Raw genomic sequence first — 19,222 nt, forward strand, 5'->3', positions numbered from 1 at the left:
CTTTCAGGATGAATTTCAGTTTATGTATTGGAGGGTGCTACATTTAAATGCAGTTTAGTTGTGGTGATACTTGTATTCTTTGATCCTTCCCTTCCCTTCCCTTCCCTTCCCTTCCCTTCCCTTCCCTTCCCTTCCCTTCCCTTCCCTTCCCTTCCCTTCCCTTCCCTTCCCTTCCCTTCCCTTCCCTTCCCTTCCCTTCCCTTCCCTTCCCTTCCCTTCCCTTCCCTTCCCTTCCCTTCCCTTCCCTTCCCTTCCCTTCCCTTCCCTTCCCTTCCCTTCCCCTCTCCTCTTCTCTCCTCTCCTCTCCTCTTTCTTCTTTTTCTTTCTTCTTTTTCTTTTTCTTTTTCTTTTTCTTTTTCTTTTTCTTTTTCTTTTTCTTTTTCTTTTTCTTTTTCTTTTTCTTTTTCTTTTTCTTTTTCTTTTTCTTTTTCTTTTTCTTTTTCTTTTTCTTTTTCTTTTTCTTTTTCTTTTTTTTTCCTTTTTCTTTTCCTTTTTCTTTTCCTTTTCCTTTTCCTTTTCCTTTTCCTTTCCCTTTTTTTTATTTTTTTATTTTCCTTTTCTTTTTTCTTTTTTTCTTTTTCCATTAGAAATATTTTTAATATTTCATTTTTCCATAAATTTGATGTTATACATAACAATCGAACGTATTCTGAATTTTGTTCTTGAAAAAGTTTATTAATCCTGGCCTAAACTATTTTACAGACATTTAATATGTTGTATCATCCATGTAACATTTTTGCTATTCCATATCTCGACATTTCTTGACAGTATTCTTGTATCTAACTGTATGAAGTTTTTGTTATCCAGGAACTCCAGGGATTTAGATTTCACAGACTGATACAAACCATGTTATTTCTTCAGTAATTGATGGAATGTCTCTAGCCAGGTATTTTTAGAAACTGAAGATATTGCTATTTATTATTCTGAGAAGTGTTTTGAAGATGGAGATCTGTCAGATATGGATCTGCAAGTATTCTCAGTGCATTATTCAGTTATTTTTTTAGATTGCATACAGTCTTCTCCTTAGTATTCTAGTACAACAGTGTAGTAAAGCTAGTCCAAATTCATTTCAGTGCATTAGAGCAGTCAACACACTTCACTATACCTTTTTAAATAGATCTGTTCCATTTCATTCCTCCTTATTCAGTGATTTATTTGATGTGTATATTTGCAGACTATTACTGTCTTGATAAAAAAAATAAATATAGGTAGTTAAAGATAATCCATTGCACAATGACAGAAGATGGATTTTTACTCATTCTCAGCTTTCTTGCATACGTCTCTATATTCAGATATAAATGTACTTCCCTTTTGTAAAAAAATTGATTTATATTTTTTTCTTATTTGAAGTGTTTGTTACCTATTGGAAGTAACTACTTTTCTGAAATATTTTAAACACAATGAATATCAACTTGAATTGTAATCTTATAGAAAAAAAAAATCACAAGCTTAACATTAAAAGCATTATATGTGTGGGGGATGAATGGTAACGAGAAGCTGCTCTGAACATTAAGTCAAATATAATAATGTTGAATGGATCATTGTAAGAAATTAACATAAAATTAAATCAAATAGGAAAAAAAAAGAGAATAATGTGAGATCTGATTCAGAGATGAACTGTAGCCAATAGAACTGTGCAATTTCAGGATTTCAAAAATACTGAAAAGGTGCTTAATGTTGAAGGTAGCACATTTTTCCTTCTCCTATCCATTTATGAAGTAAATGAGGAAGAACAAGGGAAATCAGCAACTTTATGTTCTCAGAGTGCCTGGTGAAGAAATAGAATGGTATTTGGCATTTATACATTGCTTCTTCATGAAATTGAACAACACTACACAAAAAATAATCTAGCACAGGTTTCAGCAGATAAGAAGGGAAAATGTCCTGAGGAAGTGCTTAAAAAAAAAAAGAAAGAAAGAAAAAAAAAGTATCTCAAAGATTAGTAGGTTGAAGTAGTTAGGGAAACTATTTAGGTGATTTTTTTAGATTGTGCTAAGAAGATGTAGGGCACTTATGTTTTTGCCTTATTTATGATAAGGTTAGGGATTACATAGTGAGCATGCTTGTGAATGGGGAGAAAGCCCGAGAACTATTTAGCATATCTATGGAAACACAGAGGCCGTTTTCTGTTGATTTCAAAGCAAGAAAAAATAATTTTTGAAAACATGTTTAAATAAACAAAGTGGAAGGAAAAATGTAATGACCAGCTAGTACAGAAATTAAGATTATGCAACCTAATAGCACTCTCAAGCTAATAGAGAGTGATGTGACTGAAATCTGGAAATCAAAACCTCTTTCTCCTTTTATATATATATATGTTTAATATATAGGCTACTGTACTTCATATTCATTCCATTGAGGCTAAAACTTCAGGGAAATTACTGTTTGCTTGTTGATTATCTATAAGGTAGTATATCAGAGAACTTCACATAAAAATCAACTTGCATGCATGATGGATGTTATATAGTAAGCATACATCTAAAGAAATAATCAATTTGGAAAATAAAATAAATGTATATATATATTTACTTAAGACAGGTTCTATCCCTACATGACATTGAGCCTCCTAAGCATAACAATAATAAAAAAATGAAAAAGAAGTGTCTTACTGTTTTGCCTAATGCAGTAAAAATAACACAATTGATAGTTTGGAACAGAGATCTTCAAACTTTTAATTAAGTACAGAAAAGACTCAAGACTTTTAAGATTCAAAGTTTATATTGAATATTATGAGTTTATAATCACAGTAATTATTTAAAAACATTTTGAAAACGATCATATTCTGCAGATTAGCTAAAGGTTTCTCCTAAGTATCAGAGTCCATTGTATCAAAACTATGGATATCGAAAGTCATTATTTTGTAAACCTGTATACATAATGACCATGTATATATATATATATATATATATATATATATATAATAGAATGACACCTTTAATATCATAGAATCATAGAATCATTAAGGTTGGAAAATACCTCCAAGATGATCTGGTCCAATCATACCCCTACCACCCATGTCACAGGAGAGGCTGACCCCCCAGCACCCCACACCTTCCTTTCAGGTGGTTGTAGAGAGAAATAAGGTCTCCCCTGAGCCTCCTCTTCTCCAGACTAAACAATCCCAGTCCCCTCAGCTGTTCCTCACAGGACTTGTGTTCCAGGCCCTTCACCAGCTTTGTAGCTCTTCTCTCAACATGTTCCAGGGCCTTGATGTCCTTCTTGTACTGAGGGACCCAAAGCTGAACACAATACTAGATGTGCAGACTCACCAGAGCTGAGTACAGGGGGATGGTCACCTCCCTGGTCCTGCTGGCTACACTATTCCTGATACAAGCCAGGAGGCCATTGGCCTTCTTGGCCACCTGGGCACACTGTCAGATGATGTTCAGGCAAGCATCACCAACATCCCTTGTTAAATTAATATATCCTGTTAAATTAATCCAGGTATCAGAAAATGTTGCAAATGAATGTTTCTCTCTGATTTCTGTTCATCAAATAGATGGGGAAAAGACTTTTTTAGAATTTAATTCAAAACAGATGCAAAACAAATGAATCCTGAACCTAGAGATCAGAATAAACTAATGTTTACTTCATTAAGTACTTGCCATATTGAAACTCGTATAGTAAGCTTGGTTTACATGGTTAGCATATGTTGTTACAATCATGGAAAGGTCAGAGATGAAGGAATGCATTCTGTTTTACTGGTGTCTCAGTTTCAACTGTGCAGCATGTCTGATACATGCAGAAGCATCCATTTAACAGTCATGTTAAACTGCAGCACTCTTCTGTCTCTCAGCAACTGGTTAATTCAATTTGAATGCATAGATCTTGAATGCATCAGTCTTTAATTTGCTTAATTTTAGTGAGCTGTTGTCTTCAAAATTTTCCCATCTTTCATCCTGGTTATTATCACATTAATGCCTTGTGATATTCTTTCACTGTCATTTCCATTTCAGTACAGATTTTATAGTTCATTACCTGTCAATCAGTTTTAAATGGTGCAGTGTTCATTTTACCATGTTCTGTAAAAGCTCCATGCTTTTTTTCAGTGTCTTACATTTATTTTAGTTTGATCTCTATTTATTTCTCTAAGCATTGCAGATATCTGTATCTATCTTCATTTTAATGTGTATTTATTTTAACTGATGCAATACTTTGTTTCGCATTGCATTCGTTTGGAATGTTTATGCAAGCAAGTGAATTCTGACTCAATGGCAATCTGAAAATCCATATGTTACAAATTTTTCCGTAATACTTTTATAATACTTTTATTTGTTGTAGAACTTAAGAGGCTACATTTTCAGTCCCTGTCATAGTTCCACTAAAACAAAAACAGCAAATGAACATGGATGTAAATACTTTTTTATTAGAATATCATCTCCTCCTGACTCTGCTGAACACATAGGGCATGTTCACAAAGCTCTTACCTCACAAAAGAGGCTCTGCACTTTTCTGACAGTGGCCAGATAAAGTGACCTTAGATATTTAGTAGAAGATTCCCTGGATGGTATTTTCTGCTCACACTTTTGTTTCCACAGTATGCTATTATGTTGTGGAGAGTTACAGGGAAACTGTGTAAACAGAGATAAAAAGCCTTTTTATGTCTACTGATGTCAGAAAATCTGAAGAAGCTACAAGGTTTCATGTCTGTTTGTTTTTTATATTGAGAGCAACTTTCCAAGTTTTATAAGAGTTTAACAAGATGAGATTGTGACTAATAAAAATAATATTAAAATTAGAATAATGATGAAATTATTTTGAATTAATTAATGTCAATAACTATTGTTAATGAAATTTATTCAGTCTATGTCAATTTATTCAGTCTAGACTGCTTGATGACAGCAGTGTAACCTATAATGTTATGGATTGTTGCATAATTTATGTAGATGACAGTGTATTATTTTATGTTTGTCCTAGGTCCAGCACACAATCTCTGTTGTGTAGCATTAGAATTCAATTAAAAACAAACAACAACAAAAAAACAACTTGTTGCCTTCCTTTTCTGGAAGCTTTTTTTTTTTTTTTTTTTTTTCTCTTGAGGTTATAAGGCAAAGACAAAAGTGATAGTGAATGCTTGGAGAAGGGGATGGCACAGACAGTACCCAGTGAAGTGCACATCAGCTGTTGGAGGATATATCAGTTCTTCTCTACTCAGTTATATTGGTCAGGTGAAAATGGGAGCATGAACAATAATTTTAATGAGTAGTCATTCAGAAACAGCTGTTGTCACCTTCGGAATGCACTGCAACATAACAATTTTAATATTGTAACTTGTACCAGTGAATGACTCTACATAGCTACATTTCCTTACTTTCATCTATACAAATATATATTTATACTAAAAGTAAACAAACATCTCCAGCCTTAACAGACATATTATTTTTTCAATATTCATTATTCATGCTACCTAATTATTTTTATAAAAGTAATTTGTAATGAAAAATATTAATCAAATAAGACTAGAGGGTTTTTTAATTCAGTTTTGCTACAGTTCAACTCTCATTGTCCCATAATGAAAGCTGTTACATGAATCCTAATTCTCGAAATGTAGGCTCTGATCTGATGTTTTACTTTTAGTCATTTGTTTAGTTTTAAGCTTGAGAAGACTTATAGAATGCAGCACTCTATCTGACCTTAATGTAAACTGAGAACTTTTCTTAAACCGTGACTATGGTTCATGATCTCCATTAATTCATTCTAGTTCAGCAGAACTGTATGAAAGTTTAGAGTTGGCATTAACATTTTCTTTTCTTCTTCTTCTTCAAAAAATATAAACTGCTAATGTTATCAACTTTTTATTATTATTTATTACTGATTTTTTTTTCTTCTGATGAGTATAAAATATAAATTAAAAAAAAATATAATCAGGAACTATCATCATGTATTGTAACATGAGTGAACCTAATCTATGAATTTATTCCCAAGCAGAGTACTTAGAAGGATATATGTAGAAAAATATAAGTAATACAGGTAAATGAAACTCAGGGAATCTGTTTTGATGAATTCCTAGTCCAAACATTAAAGATAATGTACTGCTTTAGGAAAAAAATACGGAGATGTATTTTCAGACACCATGGCCTATTAATGACAATTTTTCTTACTTTTTTTTTTTTTTCATAGATTGTATAACTATTATGTTTATCATTGTTGGGAATTAATTTTAAGAGAAGTCTCTTTGATGCAGATCACCTTCCCAATAGTCTTTTAGACTGTTATTGTGGCTTAACCCTGGCAGGTAGTTAAGCACCAGACACTTCCTCACTTCTCCACAACAGTACTAGTAAGAGAATCAGAAAGGTAAAGTGAGAAAATTAATGGGTTGAGATAAAAACAGTTTACTAGGTAAAGCAAAAACTGTGCATGCAAGAAAAGTAAAACAAGGAATTGATTTACTACTTCCAATTGTTGAGTCACTTCCAGGAAAGCAGGGCTTATCACATGTAATGGTTACTATGGAAGACAAACACCACCAGTCCAATGTCACCCCTCCTCATTCTGTCCCCCAGCTTTATTGCTGAACATAACACCATATGCTCATAGAATATCTCTGGCCAGTTTGGGTCAGCTGTCCTGGCTGTGTCTCCTCCCATCTCATTGTGCATGCCCCTGCCTCCTCACTGGCAAGGCAGTGTGTGAAGCTGAGAAGTTATTATTTTTTTTTTCTTTTCTTTAAAATATGTATATATATATATATATATATATATATATATATATATATATTTAATATAAATATATATATTTAAATAAAGGACCTCTCTTTCTCTTCAGAGGTCCTTCTCATAAGTAAATGGAAATTTAGTTTGTCTCTAAGGAAACTGCTGGTTAACTAGTAGAGTTTGAGCATATCTGTTCTCTAGGGAAGAAAATCCTCATAAACAGTAGAAGAAACTCTATTAAATCTACCTGCTAAGTTACATAGTTGCATTTGCATATTGGTACTCTCATAAGTCATGTTTCTCAGCCTCAGTCATTTTTCCAGTTCTTGGCCTTGTCTCTAAGGGCCTGTGGCTTCTAATTTTATTTATTTATTTATTTATTTATTTATTTATTTATTTATTTATTTATTCCTGTCACTGTCAATTTTTGGCTTCATGGTGAAAGAGTATTCAGCATTATCACTCCCCAGTAGAGCTTTTTGAAAGGTCTAACAAGTTTCATCTACAGTTAAAGACCTGTTTTCCAGTGTAATATTAATAAGCTCTTTCAGTTCAGAAGTGCAGGCACTGCAAATTTTAAGTAATGTGATGTCTTCTTCATTTACCTATTAAAAACCCTTTCAGTAGCTACAGTAATGTGTAGGTGACATACAGGCTCTTGTGGCTGATTCCCCTTTGTTATTTTCGTAAGGAAATCAAAACAAAACAACCATTTCAAAGGTTTTACCTGAGGAATTCTGTGACTGCCAAGTCTATCTGAAATCCCATGCTTCATCAGCAAATGCAACCCTCTACACATTAGGTTATAAACAATCGTTTTTCTTTTACACCAACAGAAAAGCCTTCAGAAGGACTCTCCACCTCTTTGTGTCAAGGCTGGAAGACCCTGAGGTCTGCCAGAGTCCTCACAAAGAATGCCATCCTGGTTACCATAGCATGTCATAGATTGTCATCAAACTGCCAGCAGAGAAACTGCCTTACTTACAAGGACTCATCTAATCATTTTAAGCAGTGAGGCTGTCTTCCCTGTGGAACATCTCACACTTGACATTTGCAGAAAGGTCACCTGAAGCTCGTTTCACAAGTTTACTAAGCATTATGTACTTGCTGAAGCATTCAATGATCATACAGCCTTTGGGATAGTTATTGTTTAGTCTTTGTTTAATATATATATGCATATAACCACATTATATTCAGTTAATATTAGGTTGTGTCTAGATTATTTTAAATATAACCTCTTCCTTACTTCAAAACCACTGTATGTTGTTCCTTTCTCTTTTGTCTGATTACGGAATACCTACCTAATTTTACTTTACTTTATTTCATTATTGCAATCTAAATCATCATATTTTTGTAAATTCCTTAGAATTGTAAATGAATTGAGGATTTCAAAATGAGGGCTAGGTATGATGTATCCATCAGTCAAAGATGAAAGTCAGTTATCTCTAGGTTGTGAAATACGATCACATTTAGAGGAATCATGCATGAGAGTTTGCTTCCAGACCCTGCTTTAAAGATTGCTTTTAAAACGTATCCAATGACTATTTTAAGCAATTTCATCCTCTTTAACTTAATAAATAGGTAAAATCACTGCTTCTGGTTAGGACCCCCATATTTTCCGTTGGAGTAAATTATTTATGTATACAACACATAGTATGTGACCTGCAAGCTGTGAATCTTAAATCATATTTTGTGTGTGTTTCTTTTTAGTTCAAAGTGCCTGAAATTATATGAGGACTGTGTCCTCATACTGGTGGTCAGAATGGTAATTTCATAGCATTACACCAAAGATATTTGTTGCATGACATGAGATTTTGTATAAGGAGTGTTGGAGTACTGGGATATCACTGAAGGTGTCTAAAGAATTGAAGGAACTACGTCTGCTTCCATCTTGTTGATATTACCTACACAGAGAAGTCCTAGTATGACCTGAAGAGAATACCAGAGCTGCCACAGTACTCAATGCATTTCTGTAGGGCAGAAAAAAACATTTATTGTGACTAAAATTCTTGAAAGTCTCTCCCAGCCAGATGACTCAAGGAGAGTAATTCCAAATATATCAGATCCATCTTGTATACTTGCTCTGGAGAGACAGAGCTCCTTTCTGTTTGTTGCACTGTACTCAGGACAATTTTTGTGCAATAAAGAAACACAACTGATGTGCAGAGACAATAATTCTTTATAGTTAGTCAATCAAAACAAACAAAGGAAGTACTTCTAGTTCAGTTATGAGCAGTTAAGTTTATATGTGAGCACTTAAAGTTCAGTTATCTGATGGCAGCTCATTACAAAACATAAAATTAAAAAAAAATGTTATATGCAGATTTTCTACCCCTTTCTATACCTTTGTGCTCACCTTTCCAATGTGTAATTAATTCATTTTTGGAAGAAGTATTATGTCGATGGAAGTTGTTCCTCCTTATTCTCCCTGGAGCTATTTGTATGTTTGTGGACACAGTCTGTTTGTGTTTTTTTTTTTTTTTTGTTGTTTTTTTGTTTTTTTTTTTAATTATTATTATTATTATTTACTCATAATTCTGCGTTTTATTAGATATGGTATTTTAGATATACTGGGTAATTTCTTGGTGTTTTTTGTTTGTTTGTTTATTGTTTTTTGTTTGTTTTTGTTTGTTTGTTTGTTTGTTTGTTTTCTGTTATCCCAAAAACAAGCTCACAAGCCTGCATTTTTCCAGTGATCACTAACTTCTGTTTATAGCCCTAGGGCTGCTGGTGTGCTTTGGTGTTTATACTTTCAAGGATCCAGTTATCATCCTGTAATTTTACATATCACCTTTTTACTCTAAGCGCACAACTATATGTAGTTACTATCTACTAGTAACAAAAATACGTTGACATTATTAGAACAGTTAGAACAGTAGTTCTACCACATGATTTCACAAAGCTAATACAGATTAAATAACTCAGTTGTTAAAAATTCATGGTTGTCTAGAAATCTTGACAAAGTCTAAAATGTCCTCAGCCCTGCTGAGCTAATACTAAGTTTCTGGCCTGTTTCTAGCAATGACAATATCTTATTTATAGGGCTGTGGGCTGTATTTAACAGCTGTGGGCTGAAATTTAACAATTTCAGAGTCCTCAGGCCTACCTTTTTTTTTTTTTTTTCTTCTATTGTTACTGCTGTGACTCTAATTTTCTTCCTACTCCTTTTTCTGCATGATTTTCCTGCCCAACACTGATTTTTTTTTTTTCCTGGATTCTACTAACTTTCTCCTATCTTTGTAAATGTCTTTTCTTTGCTGGCAGGGCTTTTTTGTTTTCTCCTCCATATTTAATCATGGTTATGGACATCACAGTATAAGAAGGACATAAAACTATTAGAGTGTGTTCAAAGTAGGGCTACAAAGATGGTGAAAGGTCTAGATGGGAGGATAAATGAAGAATGGTCGAGGTCACTTGCTTTGTTCAGCACAGAGCAGAGCAGACTGAGGGGAAGCCTCATGGCAGCCTGCAGCTCCCTCGTGAGGAGTGCAGAGAGGCAAGCACTGAGCTCTGCTTTCCGGGGACAGCGACAGGACCCGAGGGAACGGCATGGAGCTGGGACAGGGGAGGGTCAGGCTGGGAAAGGAGTGTGGTCGGGCACTGGCACAGGTTCCCCAGGTCATGACACCGAGCCTGCTAGAAATCAAGAAGCATTTGGGCAATGGTCTCAGAAACATGGTCTGATTTTTGGGTGGTCGTGTGCGGAACCAGGAGTTGGACTTGACGATCCTTGAAAAATGATTCCCCATGCTTGCAGTGTTTTTTTTTTTTTTTTTTTCTTTGTTCTTTTTTGTTTTGTTTTGTTTTGTTTTGTTTTTATTCTGGCAGGAAAGCATGAATCTACATTTTAATAATCTAATACTATATTACATTTATAAATAAGTTATTAAAGTGTACTGAACCATGACAAGATTTTTTGTTTATAAAACTACCTATTTCCAGTTTAAGAACCTAAAAAAGATTGTTAAGGCTTAACATTTTTTATCTTTAATTTCAGTTTCCAGGTGATGGTGACATTAGATGCATGCAACAAAAATTACTGACCAAAAATCTTGATATGGTCCTTGGTCATTTTCAGGAGAAATATAAACAGTACTAAATAAGAATGTTTACAGAACTGGAATCACTTTTTACTAACATCACACAATCATTCTTGGAAATATGACTCAAAATGCTTCAGCTTTGAAGATAAATGTATAGCTTGAAGCGCCACAGCAGTTAAGATAGTGTTTGTTATAAAGCCCTCTTTACTGTGTCAATAGGGTAGCACAAGATTAAAACAATCAAAAATGTGACTTGATTCTGAATTCTTCTGTACTTCTTACAGCTCAATTAATATGGCTTAGTTATCTTTGAAGTTTTGATATTCCAAAATCATCCTTAGTTATGCTTTTTTATATAAAGGAAAAAAAGGGTTGTGAAGGGGACCCTATGAAATACTATAATTATTTTGAGGCAATTTCATTCAGAAGACAATAATAAGAATATATATCTCTGTTAGAACTTGAACTAAGAAGTATTAGTATTTTTGTGACTCTTTCTGTAAAATGGCTATGCAGCTTTGAGTACCTGTACCCTGCTATAAATGATGATAGGACAAACAAATGCAGCCAAGTTTCTTGACCAGGATAAATTTTTGGGGGGTTATTTTTGTTGTTTGGATTTATTTTGGAATTAAGGCAAAAGAAAAAGTTATGACTGAGAAAGGGAATTAAGACTTGTTGCACTTGCTTGTAGAGAAATCTTATTCAGTCTGTGGGTTAGCCAGTTCTTGATCACAAAACTAGGCTGTATAACATCTGTGTAAAGGAGAGTGCTGTTGGGAGGAATGGGTTAAAAGCAGAAGATTGTTGAAGAGGGTGGGATCAGAACAGAAGACTGGTGAGGAGGATTGTAAATACACTCAAGTGACCTTGCAGCTGGGAATACATGAAGTCTGGGGAGCAACAATGTAGAAAAGCATATAAATTATGCCTGCTGCTGTTTGTGCTCTCTGTGTTTGGCAAGTAGCACACCTGTGCATAGATAATGTAGGTCTTTGGAGGACTTGGAGGTGCCCTATCAGATGTACTTAAGCTCCCAGCCTTGGTACAGAGATCAAAGAAGCACAGTGAGAATCACGGTGTAGTGGTAAAAACTGCACCTGTGTGAACTCTTGATAAAAACAGGTGAAACTAGCAGGCTGGTGATCTCCTAGAATGGACTCAGTTTAGTGGTTCCTGCATTATTACTTGTGTGCCTGTACTCCTGTATCTCTGCTTGGGTGCTGCTTCAGGGATCCCCCAGTTGGTGAGATAATGAGAATAAATCTACTCTTTGCATTTTAGCTGCAAGTCTGTGGGTGTTCCTGATGCTTGTCTGTGCTGACTCACACAAGTGCCTTTTGGTGTGTGTGTGTGTTTTTTGTTTGATTGTTTTATTTTGTTTTATTGGTATTTTTATGACACTAGATAACTTAATAGCTGAGCATTTAATAGGAATCAATATGAAACAGTTATTTTTGGTGTTCTGTTTTACATGGCAAAAATAACGATTTTTATTTTTTTTTAATCTCCAACTAAAAAAGAATTACCATTTTCCCAGTTTGACACTATGGTCTTAATGCACTGACACTCCAAAACATAAGACAAAGGTAAAGTTTATCCTAGACATTCATCTTCCCAGGTAACTGAGCTAACTGTGGATACAGGATAAGCATAATGGAAACTGATGCAGCAGATTTCTAGAATTGCATACAAGTATTTAACCATTATTCCTTATCAATTTCAATATCAAGAAGTCTTCCAGGAGGTGTGAGGGCAGAAAATGGCCTTTCAGAGCAAATCAAGTGTATCAATTTATATAGAGCATGTGAAGGAGATGATACAGAATACTTTTGTGTTACCCTTGCTACATGTTCCGTCTCCTTTTTCACCACTTTTTTTTTTTTTTTTTTTTTTTTTTTGTGGGTTCTAATTTATTTTCCAACTTTTATTCATTCTTTTCCCAATTATTTTCTCCTTGCATTGTTACTCCCCCCCCCCCCCTCTTAGTAAAATAAATCCCCCAAATTGGCTATGTTTTGAAGTAGATCTTCCATAATGTTTTCTGTTAAGTAAGCATATGCAAAGCACAAGAAGGACATGCAAATTATAAATTTAGGTTTTCTTAAGGCATAACTAAAACAGGTTATTTATTTATCTATTTTAATATAAAAGTACAGACCTGCTGCCTAACACAAACTGGAATCACAGAAAGGTCAAGGTTAGAAGGAACTGCTGGAGATCAACTACTCCACCCCACCCCCACCCCCTGCTCAAGCAGAGTTACCTAGAGAATGTTGCACAGGGTTTTGAATATCTCCAGAGAAGAAGACTCCACAACCTCTCTGGGCAATCTGTGTCAGTGCTCAGTCACCCTCACAGTAAAGAAGTATTTTCTCATATTTAGCCAGAACCTCCTGCATTTTAGTTTGTGCCTACTGCCTCTTGTCCTGTCACTGGGCAACGCTGAAATTAGGAAGGTTTGGATACAGTCTCCACTTAGCCTACATGTATTCTGTCTTTATAGGAGGAGTCTGTGCTTGATTCTTTTTCTCCTTTGCAGAATTACAATACAATATTTCACCTTTCCAGAAGCTTCTATTTGACTGAAATTGTAGCAGCCAGGAAAAGACAAATAAGCATCTTTCTCACTTTGCTGTACAATCACCCCTTGTTGAAGAAATACAGTATAACATGGTAAGCAAACAAACAAAAATACACTGTATGTCATCTTTTATCTGACCTTTTCGAGTGTTCTTACTGTATTGTGTTCAATGATACAGATGACTTAAATTTTTTCCAGGAAGGAGAAGGTACACTAGGGCAGCAATCTACTCCAGTGGTCACTCTGTTATCTATGTTTTCATCACAACTTCTCCCTAGAGCAGATCCTAAAACATAGTCACGTAAGATAAAGACTATATGCTCTTTACTTTCTAAATTCACACATCAGCAAAAATCAAGATTTTACTCTGCACATTTTCCTCACTCTATGTTCTTGCTATGTCTCATCAAACCAAGAAAAAATGGGAGCGCACACTCTTTTTCTCCTTTAAGAGGAATCTTACTATCATGTTCTCAATTCCTCTTTTAGAAGAGTGCAGAGACCCCTAGAAATGGCTTGATTTTTTTTTTTATTTTTTTTTTTAATTTTGTATCCCTTTTTTAGGTGTAACAAGAGGATAACTTCAAGAAATCGAGATCCAGGAAGAAACTATAGTGTGTTGCTAGATTTGTTTTGATCAGAACCTACTGTCTATATGCTGTAATAGGACCCACTGCAGTTTTCAGAAGGTGAGCATGCTAATTGGATGACCTGGCTAGTACTAACCATAGTTGCACTGCAGATATTGGTTTAGCATATTCATACTAAATCCAAATGAAAAAGCATTTTAAATGACTTACATTGATTTGTCAGCCTGGAGTCAAGTATAAGACATTATTTTTTCAAGTTTAGTGTAACTTGAACTAGATGTCTTCAGCTGCAGGTGAACTTGAACAAAAACTGGACCAAAAGTCCAATGAAGGCTATCACTATTTCAAATATTTATTCATTAAAATCTAAAGACACAGTCCGGAGGACTATGATACTTATGAAAGGGGGTTTCCTCTTCATGGTCCCACTAAGAGTAGTTCTGTTCCTTTTTACAACTTTATATAACACAGTTCACATTCTTGGTCTTTCTTCATTGATTCCTTTTCTCATGTTTCATTCAAGTTTTACTATACAAGTGGTATTTTCCTTGTGCTCTTAGCTCTCATTGTTATCCCCCAAATCAGTTTGATCCAGCTCAAAAACCTACATTCTTTTAATGACCAGTAAAGGACCATCTGTGATTCAAGCTTACTGCCTTGCAGCCACTATATTGTCCTGTACTTTTATTTTGAAGTAACTGTTTACTCCCATCATCACTATTTAATCTCTTCTGTTTTATTCACAGTGTTCTCAGAAAGTAAACAAACTAGCTTTTCTCAGATGGCATTAACTGATGAAGGATACATTCTTGAAAGATACATTCTTGTGAAAGATACATTCCAGAAGCACATACTTCAACTGCTAATAAACTTTCAGTCTGTGGTACATGATAAATTTATGCTTATTTATTTTTATTAAATTTATGCTAAGTAAATACAGCTGATCTATACATACTGCAGACAGCAGGACCTTAGCACCAGCTTGTACTGCAGGTATATTACCATTGGGCCATGATAGCTAATTATGGAGCCCAAGGTGTTTGTCCTGAGCATCTCTGATTCTATTGCACTTCAGGCTTCTTACTTACTGGTGCTCCTCACTCAGTTTTCAATCCAGGAGCTTACCCCAGCTGATAATGTCTAATTACTGTCAGGAAACAGGTCATCTCCTCCACACCAACTGTACAGTCAGAAATCAACAGGAGTCAACTTACCTAACCGCAGCTTTTTGGTGAAAAGCATATCATAGTTCAATAAATAATTAACAAACAAAGAGACTCTGTCACAAGTGAAATATTTGTTGGAATTCAAAGCATGAGTTTTATGATTTGCCTGATTGTGTAATTTTAATTGTTATTGAAAGTGACTTAAAAGTCTTAACCTGACTTAATGGGGTTGGATGAGCTGGATATTTTGAGCCAATGGTCAACAGCTGGTATGCTTGTGTACATTATGTATGTTTGTATAAAATATATGTAAAATTCAAATTTTATATATATAAAAAATTGAAATCACACATAATGTATATATATGCTTTCAATGTAATGCACAACTCATAAACTACAAAATCATTTGTATCAAAGTCATAAAAATTGTTTCAAAACCATTTGTGTTTAACGTAGGTTTTAATTTCCACCAGACATCATGTGCAAGGGGAAACTAGATGTGGAATGTTGATGTCATCATCTAATGAATCTGATATATAGCAGTCTCTATCCATACTTTCTTAATAATATACAAATGATTAAAGAAACAATATTTTCATTATTTGAAATTGACATTTGTTTGCAATATTACTGCTATCATGTCTACAAGTACTGTAGCAAAACATACTTGTACTTTTCTAACAACGCTCTTAGTTTCTTCGGGTGATTCAGATTCAGGCATTGCCTTCTCATAGCAGATGGCTGAATGGTGATTCAAGATGCTAATTAGTCTTTTGCATTTTCCAGCTAACCTTAGGTAGACACATTCCTCTGAGAGATGATTACAGTATGTGGTGTTAAACACTAGCAGACATTTGCTAGAAGATTTTTGTAATGAGCATTTTTAAACAATAAAACAGTCATTAACTATAGTATAGTAAACACATGATACCAGCAAGACTGTAATTAACAGCATTGTGGCATTTTAAAGGACTGATTTACATATTTTAACATTCTCTTATTGTGGGGGTTCTTCAGGTGGAACTAAGAAATGATTGTAGAAATTCAGGGAAAGCTGCTAAAATGAGAGATCTGTCAATTTTCTATCTGGAGCCTATTATTCATCAATAGGTGTAGTAAAAGGGAGAAAATGTGGTAAAAAAGCTGGTCATTGTAAATAAAATATGCAAAGAGAGAAACAGGAAGCAAAGTCTCAGAGATATATGTTAGATAAGAGTCAGGATGAAATCTGTCTACAAATACAAGTTTTTCTTCGTACAAAAAATAAAATAAAATATTTCTCTTTAAAGGAGACATTAGTCCATCTCATCTTATTTGTATCCATATCTCATTAAATAAACATATCCTAGGATCATGTCAGAAATAATTAAATGTCTAAGCACAGTGAAGCATCAAAATAACCTGACAACACACCTTATTTTGTTTGGAAATGCATATTCCTATTCACATGGAAGTAAGGTTGGAAAAAAGTTTAAAAAAAAAAAAAAATGAGAAGGGGAAAATAAAAGCATTCTACTGCTGGAATTCCTTTGTTGTTTAGTATTAACTTAGCTATATCAAATAATGGCATTGATATAATCTCTATATACCTGTTACTTCTGTATGATGGGAAAGTGACAGAATAAGTACCACACTATGCATTAACTTCACATTATCAAAACCAAATGAATACCTGTTTTCTGCAAGTGGTTCATTATATTCTATACAATCCACTTTTCTATGAAATTCTGTAGAGAAAAAAAAAAAAAATGATACCTTCTTATTCGCACATTTATTTGTAGTCAGTGCTGGCTCTTTCCTTGGTGACTGTGGGGTCCATCCCCAGAAGAGCTTTGTAGTCCTCAGTAAAATCTTCTTGAGTCTTACATCTTTCTTTCTTTGTTTCTCTTTATCTCTCCTCTTTCTTCTTCTCTTTATTTTCTTTCTTATTGCAGATGATGCACATACTAGAATGAAGCCCAGCACACTAATATAGCAGAACAAAACATATATCAGGAGCACACAGTGGAAGTGGAAGGATATGTTTGTATAGTGGGGATGCCCTCAGTGAGGATTTCCCTCTTTATCCCCAAACTTCCAGAGACAAATCTATGGGCTGAGCATGAAAAACAAGACATAAGAGAAAGTTTTAAGGTCCTTCACAAAGTAATGATGCGTTTTTACTCTTTTCTAATGCATACCAGCTAAACATTTTCATCTTGTTAGTAATATCTTGAAAATGAATACCTTCTGTTATTGATTTGTGGGATATTTTTCTTGTGTTGTGACAAATGTGCACACACGTCTATCGGAATAGATTTTCCTGTGCTCCCAATGAACTATAAAACATTAGAGCTTCCACTGTTTGCACTTATTTCATCCTGTTCTACCTGGTAGAAGAAACAAAAAGATTATACTGCATTTAAGCAAATGAGTTAAGTAAAATATCATTTAGTCAAATGAAATAATGGAAAAGAAACTGAAGCTGCTTTTGAAAACTGAATGCAGAATTGATAAGGTAGTTTCAAATGTCAAAATTCTTATATCTTAAACTGCCCTGCATTTGAAATGTGGGTGGTTTTTCAAAATAATTAATAATTATTATTAATTCTGGGCATGCAGTATATTTTCAATCTACTAAACTCTGAAATTTAGGAAGTGCTCCTTCTCTTGGAAGTGTGAAACTAAAACTTTTCAGGGGAAAAATGAAAATTTAATAAGAAAAAAATCAGGCAGATAACACAAAACTGGGTGTCTCTACTTTCATTTCCTGTTGGTGATGGTCATTCATTAAACTACAAAAAAGGATGGTTCTGTAATTACAGTAGATGGTTACAGACTCTTCAGGAGGGTCAGGCAGGGCAGGCAAGGTGGAGTGGTGGTGCTGTATGTAAAGGAGGGGCTGGACTGTGTGGACCTAGCAGGTAGTGATGACAAAGTTGAAAGCCTCTGGGTAAGGATTAAGGGACAAACAAATACAGGGGATGTTGTTCTGGGAGTCTGTTACAGACCACCCAGCCAGGATGACAACACTGATGAATTATTATTTGAGGAACTGAGTTACCTCAAAATCAACTGCCCTTGTCCTAATGGGACAAACTTCAACTTGCCAGATGTTAACTGGGAATATCACACAGCTGACACAAGCAGGGCCAGGAGGTTTTTAAAGCACCTTGATGGTAATTTCTTGGTGCAGGTGCTAAGGGAGCCAACTAGGAAAGGTGCCCTTCTAGATCTGCTGCAGGAGAACAGAGAGAGTCTTGCGGGAGATGTGGCAATTGGCGGCTGTCTTGGTCATAGTGACATGAAAAGGTTGAGTTTAAAGTTTTTCATGACAGGAGGAAAACTGCTACCAAAACATTAGCCCTGGATATGGGGAAAGCAGACTTCAGGATGCTCAGGGAACTGCTTTTGAAGGCATTGGCATCCATAAGTGCTGGCCAGTCTTTAAGCACTACTTCCTAAAGGCATAAGATTGGGCAATTCCAAAATATCGGAAGTCAAGGTGGGGCAGAAGGCCAGCTTGGCTAACCAGAGATCTTCTGGAGCTTAGGCAGAAAAAGAAAGCGTATGGCTGCTGGAAACAGGGTCAGGCAACGTGGAAGGACTACACGGATGCTATTCCCCTTTGTAGAGAGAAAATTTGTGCAGCCAAAGCCCAATTAGAGTTGAAGCTGGGCAGGACTGTGGGAGACAACAAAAAGGTCTTTTTCAAATATGTGAACAGAAAAAGCAGGACCAGAGAAAACATAGGTCCACTGCTTGAATGGGGACGGTCACCTCTCAGACAAGGATATAGACAAAGCAGAAATGTTTAATGCCTTCTTTGCCTCTGTCTTCAACACTGATGATGGACTTTGTGACCTCGGGTGCACTGAGCTGAAGGACTGTGACAGTGGGAATGAAAAATCCCAACCGACCTTGAATGTGTGTGGGATTTGCTGCTCCACCTGAAACCATACAAGTCCATGGGTCCACACAGGATTCATCCCAGGGTGCTTGGAGAGCTGGCTGACATCATCTCTCAATTACTTTTCAGTGGTATTGGGAATCTAGAAAGGTCCCAATTGACTGGAAGCTGGAAAATGTTGTACGAATTTTCAAGAAGGGGAAGAAAGAAGACCCTGGTAACTACAGGCCTGTAAGTATCATGTCAGTGCCTGGTAAAATTATGGAGAAGATTGTCCTAGGAATTATTGGAACA

General features: G+C 35.2%; 1 long non-coding RNA gene across 1 annotated transcript; it reads left to right on the top strand.

The window, feature by feature from the left end:
* Nucleotides 1-11,546: 11,546 nt before the first annotated feature.
* Nucleotides 11,547-16,330, top strand: LOC106018803 (uncharacterized). Its single transcript, XR_001193175.5, has 4 exons — nt 11,547-11,945; nt 13,242-13,375; nt 13,848-13,972; nt 14,620-16,330. It is a non-coding gene; the product is annotated as an uncharacterized lncRNA (long non-coding RNA).
* The last annotated feature ends 2,892 nt before the right edge of the window (nt 16,331-19,222 follow it).

This window comes from Anas platyrhynchos, chromosome 1 (assembly GCF_047663525.1).
Source record: "Anas platyrhynchos isolate ZD024472 breed Pekin duck chromosome 1, IASCAAS_PekinDuck_T2T, whole genome shotgun sequence".
Taxonomy (NCBI): domain Eukaryota; kingdom Metazoa; phylum Chordata; class Aves; order Anseriformes; family Anatidae; genus Anas; species Anas platyrhynchos.